The 5,972-nt window shown below is 40.5% G+C and overlaps 1 pseudogene; it reads left to right on the top strand.

Moving 5' to 3' along the window:
• The first annotated feature begins 3,787 nt into the window (after positions 1-3,787).
• LOC137760563 (cullin-4B pseudogene) lies at positions 3,788-5,210 on the top strand (annotated as a pseudogene).
• Positions 5,211-5,972: the final 762 nt, after the last annotated feature.

Here is a 5,972-nt window from a genome sequence, read left to right as displayed (position 1 = left end):
AGGCCACAGGAGAATGCTTCACCTAGGTCCCTCTGCTCTGGACACATTGGCCTTCTTCCCGATTCTTGATGCCAAGTCCTTTCTGACTTCCGAACTTTGTTCTCAGAGATATCTTCGCTCTGACAGCAGCGCTCTTCTCTCAGACCCTCCCATCGTTGCCTCCTTCTTACCTCTCAGGTCCCAGCTTAAATGTCAACTCCTTAGAGAAAAATTTTATCACCGTCCACTTAACATTTCCCCTAATCATACCTTCAGTAGCACGTATCATTACCTGATATTTTTAATTCCTGTCTTTATTTTCTCTCATAACCAACTGATATGTAAGCCACACAACAACAGCGTCTCTATCTTTTTTAAAAATTCTCTTTATTATCCCCAGTGCATAAAGCATTGCCTGAACGTGGTAGGCACTCCGTAAATATTTAATAAAGGAATGTGGATAGTCCCCAATATTGAGAGGTGGGATGTGGACCGCTATTGCTGAACAACAGCCTTTACTTATCAAATACACCAGCTGCTTTTTTCAGTATCAGTTTTTGGCGACTTAAAAATGGCCACAAATATTTTGATGCTCCACCCATGAAGAGAAAGTGCCTATGTCCCCTCCTCTTAAAACTGTGTTCTGATATTGCTTTGCTCAATAGAATATGGCAGAAGACAACCTGCAATAGTTTCTGGGTCTGTCTTAAGAAATGAGCTGGTCTCATTTGTTTTTGTTTGTTTGTTTGTTTGTTTGTTTTTTGTACCATTCTTTCTGGAAGCTGTCAGCAGCCATATACGAAGTCTGACAACCCTGAGACCATCATGACAGAAAGGCCATGGGTTAACATGCCAGTTGACAATCCCAGGGGATCCCAGCCTTCCAGCCTATTACACCAAAGTGCTAGACATGTGAATGAAGCCACCTTGAGCCCTTTGGAACACTCTACCCACTAGCTGAATATACCAAGAGACCTCAGTCTATGTCACGTGGAACAGAAGAGTCACGCAGCTGAGCACTGGCCAGAATTCCTGCCCAACCAGATGTGAGATATAATAAAATGGTTGCTTTAAATCACTAATTTGGGGGATAATTTGCTATGAAGCTATAGGTAACTATCACAAGCTCCTCCCATAATCTTAGTTTTTCCTCCTTTTGATTATGCCAAATTCATTCCTGTCTCTGACAAGAGTGTTTATCCTTTTCACTGTAAGGTATCCAAATTATCAGACTTAAGGCCTATTGCTCTAAGAAAAATCTGTGGACAGCTCCAGCTCACACCAACTTCTCCTTTATCTGAGGTCCTACTAAACTTATAATTCATGTCATCACATAAACGATCGTGGTTTGTTCTTAAATATAAGGGATCTAATCATTATGACTTGCCAGTGAGAATTTGAGTCTCCTGAGAGTAGATGTTAGCCAGGTATCTGTCCCTTCTCCTTGGCACAACATTGCAGCACGGAGCTGCGGCTCAGAAAGACACAGAAACTGAAATAACATTTTATGATCATAGGTTGTTTTAACACTAATTTCTGTCCTCTGAACTAGAACAGAAAGGGTAGAATCTGAGGAACAGCAGTGAAGAAGCCTCCTCAGTTTCTTCACTGTCGTTTACCTTCACTATTTTTCTTTATAGATGTGACACACTATGAAAAAGAAGTAGATATCCCTACCTGAGGTGATTACTATCATCTGTAAGAGGAGAATGACCACTGAGTATCCAGACACGTAAGAAAATGTCGGCTCCATCACACCTGGAAAATGAAATAGCAATTGTGGGATCAGGCAGCAAGAATCATGGTAACTCAGAAAAAGAAACAGAGAATTTTGAAATCCTGTCTTTTGAGAGAATTCCCTTTGATGTGCAACTAAATGATTTAGTCAAACCACAGGTGTCGGACCCACTGAGATTATGTCTTTTCCTCTTTCCTTCCTGTGCTTTTACTGTGGCTCATTGTCTTCATTAGATTACTATTGTGAAGGGCGTCTGTGGTAGACAAGAGCGTAAAAGGTGTACAGAACCCAGATATGCATATCCCACACTCACTTGGCCTCATCTGCATCTTGGCTTAAGCCACTTGCTCAGTTCAGAGACCTGGCTACTGCCTCTGAGGTTACCTCATTTCTTAATGGGAACACCTGTGTGCCCTCTCCTCTGGGCGACAAGCCAGCTTTAGCAAAACATTCATAATCCCACTGTTATTGGCAGGGTCTGACCTGCCTGGATCCATGGACCTTCTGGCTCCACCCACTACTTCCACATTCAAAGGAAATGCCACATCAGGGAGGTGGGATCTAGATTCCCCAGCAGCTGCCCAGATGGCCTGCGTAATAAAAAATCAGGTAGAACGGTGTGTAAAAAATATCAGACAGAATGGTATGTTAACTGCCTGCCAGATAAACTTGGATCAGTCAGATACAAGAAATTAGAAGAAGTAAGAAGATAAATGCCTGTCCTTTCTTGCTTTATTTCCTAATTTCCCCCCTCACTCTTGCTGCCTAAATTGCCACCCTCCTCCAATAAACATTTAGTAATAATTTGGACACAGGCTCTTTTTTCTAGGGATCCTAAACAGAGGGAAAAAAAAAAAAAAAAAAACACTGCTTAAGTATGGAGATACATATTAGCATGCTGGAATTAGGAACATGTATTTGGTTTCATATACTCAACAGTTAAGCAACATCTGGTTCATGAAGAATCTCAAATATGTCAATAAATAAAATGCTAGATTTTACCTGCTGGAAAACGGAGTGCATAAATGCAAAATATAAGCTGTGTAAATCTGTTCTGAGATGTGTGTTTTACAATACAAGAATATAAAAGAATGTATTAAAGGAGAGAAAAGTTACAGGTAAGGTGTCTCTTGCAGTGATTTAATATATCCATTTAAAAAATAAGTGGAATTGGAAAGAGTGTGATAGATGAAAGCAGTGTCAAAGAGTAGGGGTAGACATTTGCAAAACGTCAACTGATTAAGGGCTCATGTCAAAATTTTAATTATAAAAGTTATTTTTAAGGTAGATATGCTGAAAGAAAAATAGTTAAAGGACCTGAACAATCTCAGCATAGAAAATACCCAAATAGCAGCAAAGATAAGAAAAGGTAGAGACCCTCATTAAGAATCAGGAAAATGCATATTAAAACCACAATGCAATATCACACTCACTAGAATGGGTACCATAAAAAAGGCTGACAATACCAGGTTTGGATGAGGATGTGGTGTAATGTGGTGTAATGCAGTGTATAGGGCATTTCTCATGTTCATGGCTGGTGAGAGTACAGTGGTAGGATGATATTTGAAAGTATTTAGCATCTTCTACTAGAGTTGAAAATAAACATAGCCTATGATCCAGCAATTCTACTTTAGGAACATAATCAATAGAAATGTATGCACAAATGCACAAAAGACATATACAATAAATTTCCTGATAACATTATTGGTAATAACTAAACTGGAACAATACAAGAAGCCTAAAAATACAAGCCAAGAGGGAGAAAAGGAGGAGGAGCTGCAGCCTCACAGACTTACTGAGTTGCTCCTGCTGAAAGGGGGGAGAGAGACGGAAAAGCAGGGGAGGGGGACGGCACGGCCGTTTATCTGTCTGTCTCCTCGTTCGCTCTCCCCCCCTTGCTCTGCTCACTCCTGGTGTCAGCCTATCCTCCTTCCCAAACCCTCCCATTCCCCCGGTTGTGAAGTGAAGGGGCGTCCCCTTCACTTTCCTTCTCGTCCTCTGTGTTTCTCCTCTCTTTCTTCCCTTCCCCCTCTAGCATTGCCACCTTCTCTCCTACACGCACGCAGGCATATAAACGTAGGTTTTTGATGCTCGTCTGCCTGTTGACCCCGCTATTTTCATGTTTCCAACAGGTTTTTCTTCCCCCAATCCCTCAGCTGCTGCTGCTGCTGTTCAGGAGGTCAGATCTGCCACTGATGGTAACACCAGCACCACTCCGCCCTGGTGTAATACCAGCACCACCACTCACCTCTGCCGAGAAGAGAAAGTTAAACAGCAGCAGCAGCAGTAGCGGCAGTAACAGTAGTAACGAGAGAGAAGACTTTGATTCCACCTCTCCTTCCTCTTCCACTCCTTTACAACCCAGGGGTTCAGCATCCCCTTCAACCTCGTCCTTCTCCTGCTTGGGAGTTTCAGTAGCTGCTCCCAGCCACGTACCGATACAGAAGAAGCTGCGTTTTGAAGACACCCTGGAGTTTGTAGGGTTTGATGCGAAGATGGCTGAGGAATCCTCCTCATCTTCACCAACTGCTGCGACATCTCAGCAGCAGCAACTTAAAAATAAGAGTATATGAATCTCTTCTGTGGCTTCGGTGCATCACGCAAACGGCCTAGCCAAATCTTCTGCCACTGTCCCTAGCTTTGCTAACATTAGTGATCAAGAACTTTAAAGATAAGCCTAAATTACCAGAAAGCTACACAGATGAAACATGGCAGAAACTGAAAAAAGCAGTGGAAGCTAATCCAGAATAGTACTTCAATTAAGAACAATTAAGAAGAACTCTATCAGGCTGTGGAAAATCTCTGTTCTTACAAGATTTCCGCAAACTTGTACAAACAGCTGAGACAGATTTGTGAAGATCACATCAAAGCACAAATTCATCAGTTCAGAGAGGATTCATTGGATAGTGTTCTTTTTCTAGAGAAGATCGATGGATGTTGGCAAAACCATTGCAGACAAATGATCATGATCAGGAACATTTTTTTGTTTCTGGACAGGACTTACATTCTTCAAAATTCAATGCTACCCTCCATTTGGGAAAGGAATAGTGAAGCAATTGATGGACGTTTACCCCGAAGCCTTTTAAGCATGCTCTCTGATTTGCAAATTTATCAGGATTCCTTTGAACAACCATTTGTGGAAGAAACTAACCGACTCTATGCAGCTGAAGGCCAAAAATTAATGCAGGAAAGAGAGGTTCCTGAATATCTTCATCACGTTAACAAACGTCTAGAAGAAGAAGCAGACAGACTTATTACTTACTTAGATCAGACCACCCAAAAGTCATTAATTGCTACTGTGGAAAAACAACTTCTAGGTGAACACTTAACAGCGATTCTTCAGAAAGATTTAAATAAACTCCTTGATGAAGACCGAATTCAAGATTTATCTCACCTGTTATCAGCTCTTCAGCAGAGCCTTAGAATCTCCACTTCACACCACACACAAATGTGTCCCGAATGGATCAAATTAACAAAGATTAATCCTTTGTGAAAGCCAAAGCTATGCAAATGTTAGACCATTTTATAACAGCAAACTTTTCATGAAATTGAAATATGAACAAATTCCTTTTATTCCTATGAATAAAATGTCAATGGCAAATGTTAAATTCAACTCCATTAAATTTAATAGTGTTTATATCTAAAGACGTTATAAAGAAAGTAAAATGATAAGCCCTGATAAAGAAGAAGACATTTACAACAACTAGAGCTCAAAAGGCTCAATATCTAAAATATATTAATTACTCCTTGCCATACAAATTGCTAGTTGTCTCTTAACAGAGACAATTCTGTCTTTCTTCCTTACTTAGAAAGAACATCCAGTGTTTATGGAATAACTTGGACAACTCAAAGATTACACTTTTCAGATTCCTTGCAGCCAGGTGAGACTATAGGACTGATTTCTGGTAAATGCTATATAAACAGAACTGTAAAGAATTTTCTTCAATCCCTAAATTCAGGAGGCACACCTTCCCTTCCTCCTTAGAGCCAGACTGAAGGCCATCCTATGGCTGGCTATACCTCAGATAGAACTCGGAACTTGAAGTGGAAGAGGCTGAAAATGGAGCAGCAAGTAAAATAGAAGAAGCTTGGTTCCTTAACTTTATGAAGCTGTCCCACCAGCCTTGGAAACCAACTTCGGTCTTCTTATACCTCGTTTAATTTACATGTCTTTTTTTCTTAAATGGGTTGCAGTTACGTGGTTGTTCAGTTTATTGTTATTCTTTATAATACAAATATATTATAAATAATATTT

This window comes from Eschrichtius robustus, chromosome 3 (genome assembly GCF_028021215.1).
Source record: "Eschrichtius robustus isolate mEscRob2 chromosome 3, mEscRob2.pri, whole genome shotgun sequence".
Classification (NCBI taxonomy): Eukaryota; Metazoa; Chordata; class Mammalia; order Artiodactyla; family Eschrichtiidae; genus Eschrichtius; species Eschrichtius robustus.
The sequence above is the reverse complement of the archived record's forward strand: the minus strand, read 5'-3'. Positions and strand labels throughout refer to the sequence as shown.